Below are 23,494 nucleotides of genomic sequence, written 5' to 3' on the forward strand. Positions count from 1 at the left end.
GAGACAGAGTCTTGCTAAATTGCCCAGGCAGGCCTGGAACTTGTGATCCCCCTACCTCAGCTTTCCAAGTAGCAGGATTATAGGAATGGGCCACAACAACGGACTTATGGTTTCATTTTTTTGCTGTGTTGGGGATTGAACCCGGGACCTTGCACATGCTAGGCAAGTGCTCTACCACTACACTTGACCCAACAATGACTTAAGATGGGTAAATTACATAGCACATTTTATATGGACGTTTTCTCTTAGTGTTAAATAGGTCGTTTACTGACTTAAACAATAAACTAATTTTTAAAATTTCACCTTTTACTTTTACCTTTTCCTAGTTAGATCCTTCTTTCTTGTGGGAAAAAAAAAGTAAATATAATGCCAAATTATAACATACTAAAAGTTAATGTGAACCCAAAGATCTAATTTCCATGCTGATGAACTATAGATACACATTTTTACCCAGAATCAATTTTTTGAAATGATAGCTTTTTTTCTCCCTCTTAATACTTTTTTTAAAAATATAGTTTTTACCCAATTAATCTTCACCTATGTTTTTAGATTTTCCCTGGGATTAGGTGGAAGGTTTTTTTGTTTTTTGTTTTTTTAAATTATGTAAGATTGTTTTGGCACAAAGCAGTATTGGCCCAAAGCAGTATTCCTCAATTCTACATATACATATTTACTTAATAATCAACATACTTTTTGAATAATTTGTTATTTAAATAATGCTTTTGTTCTGATTAAAAAATAAGACATTTATTACAGGAAATTCAGAAAATGAAGAAGGAAGAAGATTCAATTACTCATATTCCCACTTTTTGGTGTACCATTTGAGTTTTTTTCTATGTGAACAATATAATACCAACTCTTTTTCCCCCCTGCATAAACAAACACACAACATATTACTTTTTTTTTTTCTTTCGCTCTGCTTTTTCTCTAATATAACACTTGGTGATGTTTGGTTGATTTCAAAGCAATATTTTTCTATAGTGAGAAATTTCTGGGCTGAGGATGTAGGTCAGTGGTATAGGGTTTGTCTAGCATGTCTGAGGTCCTGGATTCAATCCCCAAATACCCCAAAAAGAAATTCCTTCTTTTTATAGAAAGTTTCCAAGAACCACTGGAGGTGGTAGTGGTGGTGGTGGTGGGTCTATATCAGATACAGTAATAACTTGCTGAGAAATATTTTACACTGACCTTTCCTATTCAGCAAGATTCATTTTTATTGTAATTTGGATCGTAAAGAGATTATGATCAAAACTAAAACTAAGTATTACCTTTATGTCATAATAGCATAAAATAAATTCAACAAATTATGTATTTAAACAAAATCAGACAATAGCTAACTTGCCTAGGAATTGTTATGATATATGCTTCTAGAAAATAAATATTTTTAAGTTCACTGATGTGCACAGCCCTGGTCAAAGATAAATTACAATCGGTTTTTATGTAGCAGCAAAAATTCCAAAAGACTCTGATCTACTCTTGACATGTATCACAGATAAGCTTTCTCTTTCTTCTCATGGAATGTAAACCACATTTATTTCTATATCTCTATATATGTTAAAATAAATTACCCAGGAAACAAAATGTGGAATATACTATGTTCACTTGCAATCCAGTAGAGAAAGCAAAACCTTACATTCCCTTTGAAGAACCTGCTGAATATTTTGTGAGGACTAGGGAATGTTTCCAGGATTTGAATGTACCATTGGTTTCTTTGCAAAAGTATAAGCTGCCTTGTAATTATCAGATCATTCAATATGTTTAGTAAATGATACTCTACTTTTTTTATTCCAGTTCACTTTTTCTTGTTTGTTTTCAATACTATCAAATATAGAAAGAGTTCTTTACTTACCATTCTGGGAAAGATGAAATTTATCATTGTGCCATAAATACCCTGGAAAGCAAAGAAAATATTATTATTTATTATACCACCATCCACAGGGATCCTAACTGCCAAATGCAATGCTTCAAGAGCAAAACAAAAATGGAGTATATCTATTGCAGAAAACACAAATCAGTGTCCTAAGAATTCTTGAACATTTATTACATGCCCTTGGACAGAGCTACCTTAGGATTAAGCAATTGTTATGATAAGTACTTTCAAATACAGAATAAGACATTTTATATTCTGCAAAACAAATATTATAGGATTAAGAAAAAATTGTCAGTGTCTTTCCCTTCACTGCCCTTTCATCTAGTTGAATTTTTCATTGATACAGATGGGACAGCTACACCTAAAATTCTTTCAGGGAAAATTGGAGGCATTTTAGTTTCCTAAAGTCAATATTAATGATCATTATATCCACTTTAATGTAAATAAATTTTTTGTCTGGAATCTTGACCTGAAAATCAGAAGTAGAAGCTGAGAAACAAAATTTGAATTCCAAGATCCTGTTTTTCATAAGAAGGAATTATTTATTTGCATGTTTTTTTTTTCTTTTTCTTGTCAATTAACTCCAAGTTTCTAGTTATGTCACATAAGAATTAGAACAAAATTGTATTTTGAAAATAGTCTTGAATTTATTGTGTTCTTTAAAATTTTAAATAAACATTTACTTTCATTTTTACTAATTAGTGCAAATAACTTCTTTGTCTCAGTAGTTATAAGGAGACTTGTTATGTAAGAAAAAATGCTTAATAATTAATGTTATAAGACATTGGTTATTTTCTGTTCCTCCTTTTTTTAAAGTATCATAATCTAAAAAAAATACCCTGAGTTTTTATCTGTTTGCCAAAATTACATAATGGCTAAGTAACTTTTAGTAGATAACATATGCATAAAGGGAATTTGCTTAAATTTTCCAGATAATAATGTCTTAGACCTTAGAATATTTTTTCTAGTAAAATAACTTTGAATAGAAGTTATGTTCTAATGTGTGTTTTAAATAATTATTCTTAAAATTATAATATTTCTGTAAATAAAAAATAAAATTTCAAACTACAACACTAATGTTCACAAATTTTTAAAAACCATTGACTGGATAGCAAAATTAGAACTTAAAGAGTATCCTACTTAGATTTTCACATAGAAAGTATTTTATTAGACACATTTAAACATTTGAACAGCAAAAAATATGGAAATCCAAGATTCTGTAATGATTCAAGAATTCTCCCTATGAAAGTAGTTCTTTTAAGGAAATTATTGTTTTGTATTTAATCGTAAATACTCATAATTTATTTCAAAATTTTGTATTATTTATTTTTAGTGCAAACTTTTAATAGGAAAATTTAAATTTAGAAATTCATTATCATATTTGGTACTTATTTATGAACAATTATTAATAGAACTTTTGATATTACTGCTCATAGTTATGGTTTCTAAGCTGCTAAAAAAAAAAAAAATGCATTTTTAAGCAGCAGCTCCTGAAGAGGGCAGCACGTTCTAGATATTATTGAATTCTATGCTCAAATGTTACAGCTTTGGCTAAAATTTAGTGTATTTTTTTCTAAGAATTAGAAGGGACAAAATGGATATATTTTATAGATGTGTGCTCACATGATACAATAAACCAGAAATTCTAGGCAGTTGCAGACCAAGGTCAAAACTGCATTGATTATTAAAAGAGAACATTCAAATTAGACACCTAAAGCAATGTATTTAGAAAAAGAACAACAAAATACTAGTAAGGGGACTTTCCATGTGGAATGTGTTTTATCTTAATACTGTAGATAACTTTTCCTATTGGCAGTGCATTGACTGTCAAAACTACTAAAGGGGTTAGATTTAATTATCTCACTTCTTGCACATTTCATCTCAATTGCTATGGCAACATTCAGTTGCCTCCGCAGCAATGCATACTTTAATCAGATATTTCCTCCTCATTTTTCTATGAGCCAAAACTGTGTAGTCAAATTCACAACCAAGTCCTGATGAATCTGATAACACCTTTTACAAATGAATAGGCAACTTGCCTCAACCCACACATATAAATATTTTCAGAGAGACTTGTAACTATTGGGCAAGTGTAAGACTTGATTGGAATATATGTTTGGACTATTCTACCTCATTGGTTTTAATCCCAATACCCCTTTATGCTGGGGATGGAACCCAGGGTCTCAGGCATGTTAGGCAAGTGCTCTACCCCTGAGCTACATCCCCAGCATTTTTATTTTATTTTTTGAGACAGGGTCCCCCTAATTTGCTCAGACTGTCCTTGAATTTTCGATCTCTTACCTTGGCTTCCCAAGTAGTTGGGATTAAAAACATGTGCCACCATACCCAGCTCTTTTTTTTTTTTTTTTTTTTTTAATGTTATTTTGCCACCATTCCTTTTTTTAGAAGGTTTTTTTTTTTTTTTTCAAACTATTGGAAACACTCCAGTCAGTCACTATCAAGTATCAACTAACCTCAGTAGGAGAATGATGAATAAAAGAAACAGCCTCTCACGTTCAAATGTCAACCCTCTTCAACAAGTCCCTTGAATTATTTGCCTTTTATCTGAGCATACTTTGGACTGACAAAATCATTTTCTTATTTCTTGAATACAAGTAAGAGAAAGAAGGAAAATAATTAAAGACAAAGCAAAATCTAACATAGGAAGAGAAATGTAGAATATCAAATTTAAATGGAGGGCTAAGCATGAACAAAACTTTGGTCAAGCTTCAGTAATATAACAATTTTAATGAGAAGTGAGAGCATGATGCATTAAATTGTTGATGTTGTTTGGTCGACTATTAACCATCTACATTGTTGGATGAATCATCACTTTAGCATTTTGCAGAGGACTAGATAAACTTTGGCATATAAGGGATCATTTATGTAAACATACAAGGAATATTGGAAGGGCCTTTAATTTTTTTTCTTTTTGTCACTAGGGATTGAAACCAGGGGCGCTTAGCCACTGAGCCACATCTCCAGCCCTTTTTGTGTTTATTTTGAAACAGGTCTCTCTAAGTTGTTAGGACCTTGCTAAGTTGCTGAGGCTGACTTTGAATTTGTGGATACTCCTGCCTCAGTCTCCTGAGCCTCTGGGATTACAGGGATGTGCTACTGTGCCCAGCTTGAAGCGTTTTCCATTCTGATTTTAAGTGTTAGTTAATTATATTTTCATAAATGCTTGGAATTTTGCAAATGGTTACTATATTATAATTTGGTATTGTCTAATAAATTTTTTAAAAAACTAATTTTGTAGCCAAGTGATCTAAGACATTCCTAACAATTTTAGTGTCTGCTAAAACTTTTATTTAGATAATGAACATTTTGTCTTGATGTTGTGATGCTTCTCTGGTGAGAAGTTTCATATCGATAGCTAAAAGTAATATTTTAACATTTTTTTCAAACACCACTTAGTACTGTCTAGTAAAATTTCCATTAATGGAGGCACCAAAAAGATGCTTTCCGTAGCTGAATTTACCAGTCTGATATCTCAAAAGCAATTTCTGTATTGCATTGTATGTATTAAAGACAGTAGCAATCAAAACTTAATCAAGTATAAAAAAGATTATTTAAAATATAAGTCATGCGTATAGAGTGTATATATTTGTGTGTGTATATATTTGTGTGTATATATATATATAAATACATATGTACTTGCATAAATATATATACACACTATATACGCATGACTTGTATTTAAATGTATATATATTTCCAGTAGTGGGAATTGAACCTAGTCACTCTACCACTGTTACATGCCCAGCCCCCTTTATTATTTTTATTTTTTTTGAAATAGGGTCTTGCTAAGTTGTCCAGGCTGACCTTGAACTTTTGATCCTCCTGCATCTACCTCCTGAGTTCCTGGGTTTACAGGCATGTTTCACCATGCCCAGCTAAATTTTATATATTTTTAACTTTAATTGATCTCAGTATTAGCAATAACTATGTTCAAAATGCAGTTATTGCAAAACCAACTTCTCATTAATGATAAAGTTTGGAAGGTATATAACCTCAGGAGAAGCTGAGGGAATAAGAGGTGTTTAAATTAAAAGTAAAACCTATACCTTGAGAGGAAGCACTGAACCTATTTTCAAATGTTTGAAGATCTTCTCATGAAAAGAAACAGGGAGAATGTTAGAAAACTAAGACAAGTGATAGAAGTTCTAGAGAAATGGATTCCAGCTCTCTGCAAAGAAAAACTTAATTGGAATTGCTTAAATAATGGCACAAGCCACGAAGCAGCAAGTTCCCTGTGTGGGCATTTTGTATGAATGTTTGCATATGAACTCTTTATTTTCTGTTTCTGGAGTCCTGCGACCACAGTGTAGAAGATGTATTAGAACCCCTCCACAAACTTAGATCTGGGAGGTAAAATGAGTCACTTCTTAATGATTTTTTCAAATACCAGTGCTTTATGTCAGTGCGAAAACGAGCAATGATCTGCTAACAGCGTATTTAGCAGCAAGCTTGCAAATCCTACTCTGGAGAAACAGTCTAAATGAGAAAAACAAACAGTTCTTAGTGAAGAGTTATCTAAAACCTCCAAGGAGACATGTAAATCGGACCTAGTTGGCATTAGTTCAGGAGCGCAGTAGATGCCAGGGAGTGACTGGAGGTGAAGAATGTGTTCCCTTTTCAGTCCTGATTGGCTCTTCCACCTAGGGCTGGGGTGCTGCCAGAGAGTGCTTATGCACTGCCTATGTTAGACTTGTTCTCTGGATGAAAGGGAGATTTTGGCACTATTCTTAAACTTCATATTCACTTAAGAAATAATAATTGCTCAATTAAAAGACCAAAGCTTTTCTTCTGTATCCAGAGAAATTAAAAGTTGAAGAGAAAATTACACATCGTGTGAATGTTCGTCTTTAGCAAGATCCCTGAATAAGTTGTAAGTAATTTGAAGATTATAAATATAGAGAAATTTCTGATTCTTGAGTCAAAGCAATGAATACTATTCACTTAACATCAGATCCTGTAAGTTCTAGTTTATATTGTTTGGAAATAGTGTTTTTATTTAGTTTGGTTTCGAAGTTTCCTTGTGTGACCCCACTTTTAATCACAGGGAAGGAACCAATGGGCTCACCAAAGCTCTGCATAATCCTTAATCTTCTGTACTCCAGTGCTATTGCTTGGAGCATGAGATCTTTGAAGAATGACTGTCTACCAGAAGCATCTGTTTCTACCAGAAGAACTGAGGAGTGGTTTATGCAATGACCAGAAAAGTTTACTTTTATTTTACCAGTAAAGAATATGGAATGTTACATACTTCGTTAAGAACTTTATCTTTTCTGCCCTTCCTGACTCTTTCAAATCAAACCTTTACTTTAACTTATGTTGGTGAAATTTCCTTTTGCTGAGGTTTTGCCAGCAAATGGTCTTGAGACTTGTTTCCAATATACTCACCCACAAAAGCTTTTACTAGCCAATCCCATTTGGTTGGCTGTGTTCCAACAGAGTCTCTGGTGAACACAAACATTAGCTACAGAGAAACAGAAACTTCTATGGCACCCTGCAGAAACTTTTTGATCCAAAAGACACTACTACTAAACCAAAGTGTCATTGCACATTCAAGAATGTTTCTGTATGTCCTGAAAAACAGCAGGAGGAAGAGCTGCATTTGTGCAATGATCCTTCCATGTGTGTAAACCTGGTCACCAACCTGAGATCAAAGACGGTCTTCGATCAACAAGTATTTATTTAGTGCCTACCATGTCTAAAACCCAAGGAATCAGAAAAGGACAAATAGGAGCTATTTTTAATAATAGTATTTGTTTATTGAATGAAGACAGACATATTGCTGGCCTATTAAAAAAACTTATGATCCTCTACAGGAGGTAAAATTAGCATGAAAAAAGTAAAGCATGATATCTCTGTTTTGTCCCTGTCAGTTGAAATATTTAATCCATTCCACACTATAAAATGTTTTAATACATTTCATCAGTATTGCTTCATATAAGTGGTTTTAACAAAAAAGCACTTTTTTGTGGTTTTGTCTAACATAGCCCTGCACCCTCACATCTACCCACTTGCACATCCTGCCTGTGAAATGTAAGGTAACTCTTTTAAGTCTTTATAGCTCTGATTGTGAGCTGACCAAAGTACAAAAATTCTGCTTTCTTGTTCGTACTGTGGCCAATGCAAATGTCTGATAAATAATAGTAAGCATTCAGAAAACAATTATTGGATGAATAATGAATGACTGAATAACCAAAAGAATGAAATGGTGTTGAATGAATGAATAACAAAAAGAATGAAATGGTGGTAGTACACACCTATAATCTCAGTGGCTTGGGATGCTGAGGCAGGAGGATCACAAGTTCAAAACCAGCCTCAGCAATTTAGCAAGGCCCTAAGCAACTTAGAGAGATCCTGTCTCAAAAAAAGACGGGATAGCCCTGGGTTCGATCCCCAGCACCACAAAAAAAAAAAAAAAAAAAAGACAGGATAAGTCTCACTGGTTAAGCAGTTCCCGTGGATTAATCTCCAGTATGGGGGGTGAGGAGTGGGGGGGCAGGGTACAGTCATTTGAAATGGTCCTAATTTCATGGAATATCTGAAACTTTTTATTAGTCTTCAAAAGATGAAATTTAAATAGTTGTCAGGATGGAAATAGGGTATTTGGGTATTTCCATCAGAGTTAAAAGAAAAGAGCATAAATAGAGGAATTGCTTTGGATACAGAAAAATTAGTGAAGAGAGGTAATTCTGTAGTGCTGGGGATGGGACTACAGGCCTTGTGTATATTAGGCAAGACCTGTATAATTGTGCTATAACCCAGCCCCAATTGTTTCTGATGACACTGTGGGTTGTATGGGAAGTTAGTGGTTTTGACTGGTTTAGATTAATGAATATTGTAAAGAAGAGTTTCTCAAACTTTAACTTACAAACCTGGGGATCTTGTTAAAATGAAGACTCTAATTTAGTAGATATGGATTAAAGTCTGAGATATCTCTTTAACAAGTTCCAGGTAATGTCGGTACTTATGCCATATTCTCAACTGCAAGACTGCAGAGAAGTCTTAAAACGAGACAGAATTGTTTGGGCTTGATGCAGCAGGCATTTGAGAACCAGGTTATGTTGCCCAGTAGTTATGGCCTGATGCAAACTGCACTTAGGGAGGTGTCAACCTCAGAAAATGCTCAAGAAGAGAATGTGAATGTAGGAAGGGGGGCCATCTACACTTCATCTGCATATTCCATATATTTTGTGCCAATTACTTCTTTTTTTTTTTTTTTCTTTTTTTCTTTCAGGCAGTACTGGGGATTGTACCCAGGGGCATCCTACCTATGAGCTACATCTCAACCTTTTTTATTTTATATTTTGGAATGGGGTCTTGCTAACTTGTCCAGGCTGGCCTTGAATTTGCAATGCTCCTGCCTCGACTTCCCTTTGCTGGGATTACAGGTGTGCACCACAGCACCCAGTTCAATTACCTGTTGGTTGATTAGTCTGTGGGGATATGGTCATATCAAAAGCAGTTTCTCAGCAGAATAATTTGGGCCCAGTGACTTTTTGAAAACAATCCAGTTTAAGTAAAGCACATTGTGAATCCATGAATGTTCTTTCCCTCCTCTCCATCTGGAAAACTATTCATTCTTAAAAAGACTGAAATGTTAGCTCTTCTGTTCTATAATTGTAATTATAACCTCATATGTATCTCTCAGACTCCCAACATATTATATCATAATGATAATAATAATAATTAGGAATAGTCAAACAACTAGTGTTTTGAGTGCTTATTAGTAGTCAAGAAAATTGCTAAGAATTTTTAAAATTAAATCCTCTAATAATGCTGTGAGGAATACTACTATCATAATTTATACAGATGAATTTAAATAAAAACTACTTGTGGGCCCTAATTTTGTATTGGTACATACCAATACATATGTCCATATAAGAAGTCTTATTCAAGGAATGATCAAAATGTGTTCTACAAAATCACTTGATTTCTTATTGTAGCTTCTGTTTTTGCTGGACTTTTAAAATCTTTTTTCCTTATCTCCAATAATTGTGATAATAAATAGACAGCAATTAGTGTTTCCTATGTCCCAGGTACTACTTTAAGCAATTGACATGTCTCACTTAATGATCATAATAATTCTATAATTTGGGTGTTCTTATTATCTCTTTTACATATGAAGGAAATGAAGAACAAAGAGATTAAATACTTTGTTTAAGCTCCCATAGCTATAAAGCAGAAAAGTTGGATTTTGATGCCACCACATAGTAGTACTGATCTTAGCTGAACTAGTCTTCAGCAATGTGGAATTCTGAGTGTTTTATTTTCCTTTTTGGGGGAATTACTGAGGATTGAACTCGCTGCCTTACACATGATAGTTGAGCACTCTAACACTGAGCTACATCCCCAGTCATCTTTATATTATTTGGAGACACCGTCTTGCTAAGTTGCCCAGACTAGATTCCAAATCCACCTGCTTCCTGAGTAGCTGGCAAAAGAGGTGAGAACCACCATGCCTGGCCTGAGTATTTTCTTAAGTAAATACCATAAATTTCTTCAAACCATAATATTTGTAAAGGTTAACTTTTCTCACATTAAGAAAGTGTTCATGAACTCCAAGAAGGATTATTATTATTTCTTGGTTTCTATCAGCACAGTGCTATGATGTTTAGTCATGGGGTAAAATCTTTTCTATGACAGACCAACCAGATAACCCTGGGCCCCCTCACTCCCACCAGTTATAATCCAAATCCATCCTACCACAACTCAATTCCATGATAGAATAAAAAGTATTCCCCCACAAATATTCAGAAGCATATTCAAAGGATCGTCTCCTCCAAACATGATTGCCTGTAGAGAAAGATAGTCAGCCTCTGAGATACCTTGCTAGTAATAGGAGTCACAATGACAATCTTCAAGATATTTCAGGTGTTTGATTCAATGGAAATTATTACTTGACTGACCAACTAAAAAGTTATTAAAGGCATGATAAATATTTGTTTAATGCACTATATGAACTTAACATTCTAATTCTAATCTAAATTTTTGTTGGTTTGTTGGATTTGAGGCAGGGTCTTGCTGTTTTGCCCGAGTTTGCCTCTGACTCCTGGGCTTAAACAAACCTACCTCAGCCTTATGAGTAACTTGAACTACAGGCACACACAACTGCACCCAGCTTAATTTAAATCTTTAATATCTAAATTTAAAATTGGCAAACTAGATATTCCAATGTCATCATTTCTAAACCTATGTATTTTATTATTTTGTTTAAAAGCAATTATTTGATTTTTCCATGTGTATAAGTACACTATTGAGCAAATAAATCTTTGATAGTATATTCAAATCCCGCTTCATAAATTTACCTGCTGCTCTAATTTTGGCTGTGTTTGTTGCACAGCCAAGCACTGATGACATTGAATAGATGGAGTAGGAGTCCCTTCAGTACCCATCCTACAGTTCTCCTCATTGTGGCCTGCTTGACTGTCTTTGCTAGAATTGACTTAAAAGTTCATGCAGCCAGAGAGTTTATTATTTGCCATGTTATTTACTTTTGTTTCTGTGTTTTGATGGCATCTTGCTGTGCTACCCAGACTGACCTAGAACTCCCGTGCTCAAGAGATCTTCCAGCTTCAGCCTCCTGAGTAGCTGGGACTATAAGTACCTCGCCTGGCTCTTTCCTTTTATTGAAAATGGTTGCATTTTAGCAATGACAGTAAATACAAAATGCTAGGTGTTCACATTATTATTTCTATCAAATTTTCTGCTCCTAGGGAAGTGTCAGTTTTCTGTTTAGATAATATTCATTGCTATTTTAATATCTACCGTAGATATTCAGCCTCTTCTTGAACAAAATATATGAAAAGGCCTTTAAAATAAGATAAAATGAAACAGAAAACATGACTATGACCATTGAGCATTTATAATTATTTAAATAGGAATTCCCACAAAGTATAAGGACTTTTAAAAACTTATAATCCTTTACTTTAAAGGAGGGGAGAGTTCTTTCTACATTCTATACTTTTTTTTATCTTGGACTATTCTGGCTGTTATAATGAAATGCTGTCAAATGGATTTTCTGCAGTCAGCACCTATTTGTTTCTTCCCATTCTGAACACTGGGAAGTGTAAGAGTGAGGACCTACAGATTCAGTGTATGGGGAGAGCCCACTTCTTCATGGGCAAAGCTTTTCTCTCACTAACCTCACATGGTGGAAAGTGCAAGGGATCTCTCTTTCTAAAATGGCTAATCTCGCTAATTAGGACTTCACTGTCATGCTGTCACCTCCCAAAGGTAGGTGACTTTCATATCAAAGGTAGAGATTTCAACATATAAATTTGGGGAAGACATGTACATTAGAACCATAGCAGACTTCATTATAAAAATTTGCAAAATAGAAAAGAGTTCTCTAAATTTAACCTGAAAAATTTTCAGTAAAATGAGAGCATTTCACGGAAAATAGTAAATTTGAAAATATTTTAAAAAATAATTTTTACTTTGAAATTATCTCAGATTACAAAAATATTACAACTGCAGTATAAATAACATTTTATTTGAATTAGAGTAATTTTTCAACATGATTCCCATTATTCCTAAATATTTGAACAAACAGGGGCATTTTCCTTGATAACTGAAGCATACCTACAAAAATCAGAAAATTAGCATTGATACATCACTATCATATAGTCCTCAGATCCCATTCAAATTTTTCCACTTGTCCCAGAGATCCTTTATGCAAAAGAATTCAGTGTAGAATCTGGCATTGTAGTGAGTACTATAAAGACATATCTTTAGTCTTTCAATCTGGAAAATTTTCTCAGTTTTTCCATGTTTTTCATGACTTTGACACCTTTAAAGATTATGAGTTATTTTGTAAGATGCTCCTTCTTTCTAGGTTTTTCTCCTGCATTCTCATTACTAGATTCATGTTATTTATTTTTGGTCGAAAAATTGCAAAAATAATCCATTGCATTGCATTCTATCAAGTGAAACATTATTTCTGATGTCAGTATTGATCTCATGATTAAAGCAATCACTGTAAAATAGCTCTTTTTCCATCTTCTTTTAAGTATTTTGGGGCAAGTACATTAACTTTCTATTTATTTCTTTATGTCTGCTTGGACTTATGGATATCAATTTTATTCAATGGGCTATAATCTACCATTGTGGAACAACCCCATCTCAGTGTCTGAATATGGACCCCAAGGTGCCCTGAGACTGAAGAAAGAGAAGCAGTTGGATCCAGAATTGTACAGAAAGAAAGTTATTGAGGACTTACTGACAAAAGCTTTGGTAGCAGCAAAACCAAATGGATCCCCCTGCTAGTTGGGTCAGCAGTAGGGTCATACATATTGGTTAGAACAAAAGTGACTCCACCCAGCCTGAAGTACACCTGATTTATCATAAGCTAGTACCAAAGAGTTAGGAGCATTCTAGGTGCCAGAGTTTGGTTATAAAGCTCCATAACGGTTTTATCTATTTAAAATATGTCAGGAAACTGTAGGAGAAACCAAAAAGGATTCCTCTGGGACAATCATGGTGGTTATGACTCAAAATGGCTACAGTTATATCAAACTGAATCTATACATCTGTTGTTAGAATTATTGTTCACTTCGATCTTCATATTGTTTAGATATGATCAGGGTTTTCCTCTTTAATCTGACTTCTTTCTTTGACATGCTCCTGGCATTTACTGAGTACTTCTATACTTTTGCAAAGTAAGATATTCCAGTTGTACTTTATAATTATTATGTCCCAGCTTTGGTGTCAGTGATGTCTCCAAGGAGTCCCAGTTTCTTTTGTTGAAAATGGTATTTAGATACTAAAATCAATGAGTAGGTATGCCCATTGTTTTAAGGGCATTGTTCTTGGGATCCAGAAATGAGGAGATAGATAGATAGATAGATAGATAGATAGATAGATAGATAGAGTGTTTTGGTCAGCTTTTTCATTACTGAGACCAAAGACCTGAAAAGAACAATTTTAGAAGAGGAAAAGTTCATCTGGGAGCTCACAGTTTTAGAGGTCTCAGTTCATCCATGGCTGACCATTGCTCAGGCCCCGAGATAAGGCAGAACATAATAGTGGAAGGGTGTGGTGGAGGAAACAGAGAGAGAGATTCCACTTTTGAGACACAAAATATGTACCCCTCTCCAGGTGCAGTAGCACACACATACTCCCAGCAGTTCAGGAGGCTGATCTGGAGGTTGGCAAGTTCAAAGCCAGTCTCAGTAATTTAGTGAGGCTCTAGAAACTTATTGAGACCCTGTCTCAAAAGGCCCCTAGGTTCAATCCCTGGTATAAAAAACAAAACAAAACAAACAAATAAACAAACAAAAAAAATATATATATACATATAATCTCTCTCTATATGTATTTTATATCAATATATATATATATATATATATATATATATATATATATATATATATATATACATACACACACTCCAAAGGCAGTCCCCCAGGTACCTACTTCCTCTAACTACACCTTACCAACCTGAAGGTACCACTCAGTTAATCCCTATCAGGGGATTGATGCACTGATTAGGTTAAGGTTTTCGTTTTCATCAGTCATTTCACCTCTAAGCATTCTTGCATTTTCTCACACATAACTTTTGAGGGACACCTATTATCTAAACCATAACAGATAGTTAGACTTATCTATCTTTCTACAAATTTTTGTTTGTTCTATTTAGTTATACATGACAGCAGAATGCACTTTGAATCATTGTACACAAATGGAATACAACTTTTCATTTCTCTATACATGATGTAGAGTCACACCATTCGTGTAATCACATGTGTTCATAGGGTAATAATGTTTGTCTCATTCCACAGTCTTTCCTTCCCCCTGTCCCCTCCTCTCCCCACATTTCCCTCTACACAATTCAAAGTTCCTCCATTCTTTCCTTAACCCCCTGTCCCCTGGTTATATATCAGCATCCACTTATCAAATGCCCACTCAGATGCCCTCCTCACCCTACTTGAGGTCCAACATTGCTATTTAAGCTTTCAGTCTCTTCTCTCCCATACACCTATGGATGCCTATTTCACTTGTCCACATGTCATGGTTTAGGACTGAATCGGTCAGGAAAGAAAATGAAGAAGAATAGAAAAGAAGGGAAAGAAAAATGAAGAAGAAGACAATGAATATGAGACCTTTCTAAAATAGCTTACTTGTCCTCTTCATGGATTCTAATGCTACTCATATCACATACTTCATATTTTTTTTCTTTTCATTTGAGAAACTAAAAACAAAATAATTCTAACTAACCAGAGTTTACATGTTTGACCAATATTAATTGAGTGCCTACTCTGTGGCAGTATAATAAATTTTAGTAAAAACCCAATTAACTTCAGTTCTCAATTAATCAATATATTTTACTTACTTACAGACTTTTCAGGGAAATTGGCCAATTATAAGAAACCACATTCAGATTGAAGATTTATTCAAAACAGGGTCAGTCATGAAGTCAGTATGGATTTTACTCTAATTCTTATGACTTATACATTACACTATATAATGAGAAATGATAGAACTATGAACCTAAGAAAGAATATGAAACTCAATCACAATGGAAACACGGCAGCTGCAGATATTTTAGAAACCATTCCAACAAATAGAGTTTTATTCAATTAACCATAGGCATTTAGTCCCCAAACATCTAATTTTTAGTTTTTTCATTTAACAATATTTTCAAAGCATCTACATATTTCAAGTGATGATAAAGTAATGAAAAATCTATTAAAACAAATTTCCTGTTCTGATAGGGCTTTTCACCTTGTAATGGGGACCTTGTAATAGGCAATACGTCATAAGCCAGGGTATTGAAAGTGCTAAGAAGTCGAGTAAAGAGTCTGTGTGTGAAGATGATAGTGTGAACAAGTGGGGGTGATGATATGGAAGTAGTTTTAAGACTGTTGAATTTTTTTCTCTTCATCAGTTTATCATTTATTCCTTGAGAGATTCTTTCTCAGGATAAGAAATTATTATCCTCCTATTTCTTTGCTATTTTTCTTTAATATGTTTGAGTCAAATTTGTAGTGAACTCCTTGCTGTCTAAACCATTTTGTAAAGACTGGAAAGATATCAATCAAAATGGTAAATTGGTGAAGGAAGAAAGGAAAGAAAAGGTTAGTTAGGGGAAGTAGTTGGAATGGATTTTAAATTGAAAGAGAACCTTTCTTATATTGCTTGGTTTTTATATATGAGTTTCCTTCATGATCTTTAAAAGCCACTTTTATTTTCACAAACATTTTTATTGTAGCTGAATTCTACTTCAAACAGTATGCTGATAATGTGTCCTAGACAAGTGTGAATAGAAGCTGGGTGTAGTGCTGGCCTATAAATCCAGCACCTCAAGAGGCTGAGGCAGGAAGATCACAAGTTCGAGGCCAGCTGGGCTGCTTAGCAAGACCCTGTCTCAAAATAAAAAGTAGAAAGTGTTGGGGAATCAGCTCGATGGAGAATGCCCTTGGGTCCATTCCCAGTACAGGGCTTGGAAAGTGAGTAAATGGAAAATAGGGCACTTTTGTTTTTAGCTCACTAGGTATCTGTCTTTTCCAAAGACACCATTTTAAATCTAGAGAATTGATATTACCAGTTAAAAGGAAAGAAAAGTAAGCAAGTGAAAGTGGCTAAATTCTAGGATAATTAGTGAATAGAAGTCAGTAGCATCAACATGTAAAAGAAAGAACACTGGACAAAGAATTTTAAGAACTGGCTTCAACTTGGCCTAGATCTTCTGTTTAACTTTGAGTAAACCTCTCCTGTTTCTTATGGCTAGTATTCGTTTTGGCACTATGAAGCTGTCAGCCTGTGTTTAAAGTCATCAATTAGAAACAAGATTCCCAGAATTAAAACAAACAGAAAAGGTCAATAAAAAGAAATCTACCAGCCCTGTGGGTTTCTGTACATACATACTTTTGTCTGTTTCCCTCTTCTCTTTCTCTCCTTTTTCCCTCCCTCTTACACACACACACACACACACACACACACAATATTAAAGAACATATTTTCAGTCAAATATAAACTGTATTGAATACTCAATTATTAAAATTTCTTTCCACTAAGATTACTGTTCTTTTCCTTTCTATCCTTTCAAAAATTGCAGTAATCCAAAATGATTACATTTTAGAAAACAGAAGATGCAAGAAACAGCTATGGCATGTTGCTCTTTTGCTATTTATGTCTTAAACAGTGTCCACAAAAGGCAACTGTATCTTAGTAATTGAGATTTTGTATATGTTCACAAATAGCACTTTCATGGAAAAAATCTTGGTATGTTCTACATTATTACTTCCCAAACAAGCAATATTTAAAATGTAATTTTGAATTAGTATATTAGTTCTCAGAGAGAAGAGCAACCAAAATGGCTATTCTATTATTTAAATTATTAGGAAAATGCCAATAATATTGTTTTATTAATCATAATACTCATGACTTCATGCAGCATATTTATCCACAGAGTAAAATAGTATTGACAATACATATATCCTTTCTCTATGTTTATTTTCAGAGGCTTTCTGGAAAATACAGATCCAACAGTTTACAAAATATTTATTTTTTGTTGCCTTCACAATATTTGGCATCTTATACCTTTAACATTACTAAATTATTCCTTGGATATATTCCAATTTAGTATAAATATGATATGCCCATATTTGCAAAGGTACAGTGTTTATTGGCAAAAAGCCTACAGATGTCTTTTAGAAATCAAAATCAAAGTTAAAACATTTCCACAAAAAATCAGAGCACACAAGTAAACAAATTTTGTTTATTTACACTCACGCATTAAAAGTTATATTTTACTTTATTTATCAACCTGTACCTGAATCTATTGAAAAGTTTTCTGCTGACATAGTGCATGTTTTTAAACTCCTCTCCTATCCATTCCTCTGGTCTGCAGCCATGTTTTAAGGTAAACAAAGTCAAACGGGAGTTTGTTGAGGCCTCAAATTAGAAAACTAACCAACTGGGCTGGGGGTATGACTCAGTTGAGTTGGGGATATAGCTCAGTTGATAGAGTGCCTGCCTTGCAAGCACAAGGCCCTGCGTTCAATCCCCAGCACTGCCAAAGGAAAAAAAAGAAAACTAAGCAACCATACTCTGGATGGCAAATACGGGTGGGAAAGAGAAGCAGCCCAAAGACCTGGTGAACTGGCTGATATAAACAACAAGCAGCTTATAGTCCACAGAACAATATTTTATTTATTTATTTATTTATTTATTATATTATATTGCAGTGGTATTTGTTATAAAGCTACACCTCCACCATAAATCCTTAAATATTGTTTTTTTTTCCATAAATTTATATTCAAAGGTGGAAGACTATTATGTGTCCCAAGGCTGTGGAGAAGATGAAATGAGATCATATTTACATGACTAACACTGAGAGTGTACCAAGAACCAAATGTGTTTTGAGTGTACTGATGCATTTATTTAGTCCTCACAACTCCATAAGATAGGTATTAGATTGAACCATAGGAAACTGCCATTCTGTAGTTTTGTTTTGTTTTGTGCCAGCGATTGAACCAGGAGCATTTAACCACTAAGCTACATCCCCAGCCCTTTTTTATATTTTATTTTGAGTCAAGGCCTTGCAAAGTTGCTCAGGGTGTCACCAATTTGCTGAGACTGGCTTTGAACCTGTAATCCTCCTGCCTAGGCGCCCCAAGCCACTGGGATTACAGGCGAGTGCTTCTACACCCAGCTCTGTAGGGATTTTTGCCTACCAGCAAATTTGTTTTAACCTAATACTATTAATTCTTTTATGGTATAAATGAGGAATCTAAGTAATGTGGCCTAAGGAGAATCATTGTTTATACCATCTTATAATTGAGAAAGTTGACGCTCAAGAAAGAATAAGTAATTTTTCCAAAAATATACAGCTGTGTGCATCTCAGAGCTAGATGAAGAGAGATAATATCTGTACCCACACTTTGTACATTGCATTGTGCTATAAAACCTTTAGCTCTTTTTGTTATTATTATGAAGTCTTCTCTTCTAGCCCCACGCTGGGTCTTTCATTCAGCAATCATCAAGGATTGCCAGAATGATGCTGCTAGTTATCAAGACAGAAGGCTTTCAAATTTGTCATCTTTTGAAATGATTCCCCCTCTGAACTGACAGGGTGACTTGCAGTCACCCATCCCTGGCTTTTTCTGTCAATGTTGTTCTAAATGATGACGGCACCACAGTACTTTGGTTTATTCTCAAATTATTTCCTGCTGTCTTTGGAACAAATGAGGTGCAAGGGCTATTGGGGATAACACTTTTTTTTTTTTTTAAATCCAAGAAACATTGTCTTTTCTCAAGTTCTACACAAGCAAATCCTACAGACATAATTTCACATGATTTTATTTGAACTGGAACCAGAGACCATTCAGAAAATATATACAATATAAGAAAGAAAAACCTAAAGAGGACATCTGGTTGTTCTATTTTGCTCTTCTGCTGTATTTCCACCAATGTCTCAGTCTCTTGTAATAATTTAGGTACTTGGAGATACATTAACTGTGAGAAGCATTTGGTACACTGTGATAAGGACAAGAGAGACAATATTCAACTCTGGAGTGGAGGAAACGAGATCTTTCTTAGGTCCTCAGCAATTGCTGCCTTTCCAGTGAAGTACTTAAATACCAGTGCTGCTTTTATATACATAAATTCACCTACAACAGTAAAATTTTTATCTTAATGGTTTTTATAGACACAGAGGGCATAGCAGTTACTAGTGCCTGGCTCAGGAGTCAACTTGTGTTCAAAATCAGACTCAGCCTGTGTTGGAAACTGCTGCCACTCAAATACATGCAATTTTGAGCAAGTTACTTTACATCTCTACTCATCACTTTCTCATTTGTAAAATGAGGATGTCAGTTCCTACTTCATACAGTTTAGAAGGATTTTAAGTGGGATAATGTAAGTAGTGTTTAGAACATTGCCAAACACTCTCCGTATTTTAGTAGATATTGATTTCTTATGAGGTTGTGAGCATATCTTAATTTAACTTTTAGAAACGTAAGTGATTTCACATGATCATGGAATACTTTAACATCTATCAGGAATTTAGGTTAATTTCTTTAAAAAGCAATTCATCAAACAGGTATCTTATTACTACTTTATTTCCTAGATATATATTTAACTTCCTACAATTTACATCTCATTTTTGGTTTCTCACAATAAAAAAAGTTTCATCACCAGCTACCTCTGTCCTTTTCCTTTCCTCTCCTTTATTGTTGTAATGCATTGCATTGCTTTTCCTTATCATTTATTGATAACTACTGTATTACCAAAATAGACATCAGATGCTAACAGAGGAGCTACGCTGGGCACTTTCCAAAGTACAGATAAATTCTGCCCTAAACTTAAAGCTGGTGAACAAGAGGCACATATACAAAAAAATTAAGATCTGCTCACAGCTACATATGTGGGGTTATAACAACAGGAAATTGCATGTGGACATCATACACAGTTATAGGGGAACTTTGTACTGAGAAAGAAAAGTGAAATGTGAGTTATAAGTCACAGTAGGTTAATAGGAGATTGTTAGCTCTGACTTGCTCGTTTTCTTATAGAACCTTTTAATTACTGTATTTCTAATGCACTTACATTTGCCAGTAGTTCTCTTTTTTATTCTTCTAATAATAGTTCCTAAGGTACATCCTATAAATTACCCCCTTCCTTTGCCCTCTTTCTTCCCTTTAAACAATTCTTGGAGAGAGAGAGAGAAAGAGAGAGAGAGAGAGAGGGAGAGGGAGCAAACTGTAATTTTAAGCAACTCCTTTGGATGAGTTCATGCAGCTCAAAAGAAAAAGAAAAGAATAAAGAAAAAAACTGACTGTCATTAGCACGGTGCTTTCTTGTTTCATTCTTACACATGCCAATTTATTAGCTGCAGCCACTGCTGCTGCTGATCGGCCTTTTCTCTATCAGGGCACAAACTCTAGACAAACAAGCCGTCTCCATTCATTCCCAACATTCTTCACTTCTTCAACTTGTTCTAATTCCAGGTTTCCTTTAAGGACCCTCAATTTCAAAACCCTTCATTAGGCTGGCCAAAGTACTTCAATCTTTCTGTTTCCTTTTACTCCATAAAAGGCTAGCTTTCTCCCCAAACTCATTGTTCAGTTTTGTCTCTTAACTTCCTTACCTCTTACATCACTCTTCTGCAAGGATAGTGCCTTTTTTTTTTTTTTTTTTCTTTTCTTTTAAGTTCTCTAAGCTCTGTCCCTTTTGTCCTTAAAACTCTTCTGGAAATCTCACCTCTAGATTAAGTAGAAGAGATAAGTATTAGTACTGAACTTGCCAAACAATTTAAGTGATGACTGTAGGTGCTGTATTTGATAAGAGAACAACAACTCACCATTTAGACATCCTGGGAAAAGCAATGATTCAGGAACAGAAAAGATTCATGGTAAGAGTGACTCTATGACCAATCATTAAGTATAGGAAAATTGAACTATTTTCCTTGGAAACATGATCATTCATTCATTGATTTGTTTATAGAATAAATTTCCCTGATCCATAGCTATCCTAGGGGTTGGAATGATCACAACAACCGTAACTATTAAATGCCCCCTTTTTTGCAATGTTGATTTTTGGAATAAGTTATTGATCCTTTTGTGTGTCTGTGTCTGTGTGTGTGTGGTGTTTGTGTGTGTGCACACGTGCGCACACATGCATGCACGTGTTTGATGCAGGGAATTGAACCCAGGAGTGTGTTCCACCACCAAGCTATGTCCCCAGATCTTTTCATTTTTTCAGACAGTCTCACTAATTGCCCAGGCTGACCTCAAACTTGGGATCCTCCTGCATCAGCCTTGGAGTCACTAGGATCACAGACATGCGCCACTGCACCCAGCAAGTTATTGCTTCCATTCTTAACTCTTTGTATGATGCCAGTTGAAGGTGAAAATACAATCAAGATGTCAAGCATTCGATTTTAAATGTTTAATTCAATGCCATTTTCCTCAAAATCTTCAACCAGAGTATTTTAAAGTATGATAATAATAGAATAGATTTGAAAATTGAAATGTTTTCCCTTTTTTTCCCTTTCTTGCTTTTTTTCTGGTACTGGGAGAAGAGTTTGGTTAGATGACGGAAAGAGAGATAACCATATATTGGATAACATACCTTTAATGAGGGAATTTTTTCATGATTTTTTAAAAAAATATCTTTTAGTTGTAGATGGACAGAGTACCTTTATTTATTTATTTTTATGTGGTGCTGAGGATCAAACCCAGTGCCTCACACATGCTAGGCGAGTGGTCTACCTCTGAGCTACAGTCCCAGCCCCTGTTTATGATTTTTAAGGAAAGTACTTTTAAATAACTAAATCATATTTCATATAGTTTTAAATATTTGGTTTAAACAAGCTTTTTATGCTCAACCAACTAGTAGGTTGAGCATATTCCCACTTTAAAAGAAAAAAAGTTGTACAACTAATAGATAAATGAAGGACTGAGGCTAAAACCTGAGTTTCCAAATTCTGGATGAATATTTTTCTGCATTATAATATGTACTGTCTTTTTAAAATGTACATGCTAATATAAACTCAGGCAGCACAATTTTGGTTTTTTGTCATACAAATACTAGTAAAATATATACCACATTCATAGTTAGCTTATGTTTTATATATTTCATAGATTATAAGATACTTGAAAACAAATTAAATTTTTATCACAATCCTTGGCAAAGTTTGCAGTTTCCTTTTGTGTGTTCAATTTTTTGATAAAATTTTAATATTTATATTTTATATTACAGTAGGAAAAAAGCATGTATACTTTGATTTCAAAGTCAAGTGAATTTTGAAATTCTGAGGCATGGCTCTGACATCAAAGATATTCAAATAATCACCACACTGATAACATTAATTTGATTGAATATTGCAGTACTCTTGGTTAGAAATATTAAAAAGTTGTCTTCAGTTGATTCCTCTTACTTAGAAAAATACAGCTTCCAAAGGGAATTCAGTTAGGGACTATTACTATGTTAGCTTTTAGAGAAAAAGTAGATAGGTCTGTGTAAAATTCATATACACTTTTAAATTTTAAGTGTAAAAGGTCCTGAACCTTATAAGAAATAAAGATAATACTTTACAAAATTTAATTAAATATATATACGTATGATATCCTAGTATGATCACTACCATGCTAAAGATGATTTCAGTATATGCATGTTGAAATGTGAAGTCCACATCTCCCCAACTAAGTTTCAGTAACTTAGTGATTTTTACTCAAGATATTAAAGTATGCTGCCCCGCAGGTCTGTTTTCTAAAAGTAAAATGACTCTAAATTCAAAGAAAAGCATAAAAATACTTTTCTTAGTATTTCACTTAATATATTTTTCTTTCCAACTGATTCCTTTTTTTTTTTTCCCCTTAATATTTCCTATATCGGGGACTGGGGATACAGCTCAGTTGGTAGAGTGCTTGCCTTGCATGCACAAGGCCCTGGATTCAATCCCCAGCACTGCAAAAAAAAAAAAAGAAAAAAAAAATTCCTATATCTATTCTGGCCTAACTCTTCAACTTCATTTCACTACGATTTCCTTTACTCTTATTCTATAACCTGTCATTTAAAAGAAAATTTCCTTGTCATATCTTCACCTAAGATTAGCTCTGGTTCATAATACACAAAAGGGTTGTAAGATTATTCAGTATAAGA

The 23,494-nt window shown here is 34.2% G+C and overlaps 1 protein-coding gene across 1 annotated transcript in view; it reads right to left on the minus strand.

Annotated features, from left to right (window-relative positions):
* Nucleotides 1–23,494, minus strand: part of Adgrl2 (adhesion G protein-coupled receptor L2) — a 266,353-nt gene that overhangs the window by 210,170 nt on the left and 32,689 nt on the right. The window contains exon 2 of the mRNA XM_047539007.1: nt 1,850–1,891. The gene's annotated coding sequence lies outside the window, so the exon portion shown is untranslated. The remainder of the gene's footprint in view (nt 1–1,849; nt 1,892–23,494) is intronic.

Source organism: Sciurus carolinensis, chromosome 1 (assembly GCF_902686445.1).
Source record: "Sciurus carolinensis chromosome 1, mSciCar1.2, whole genome shotgun sequence".
NCBI classification, from domain to species: domain Eukaryota; kingdom Metazoa; phylum Chordata; class Mammalia; order Rodentia; family Sciuridae; genus Sciurus; species Sciurus carolinensis.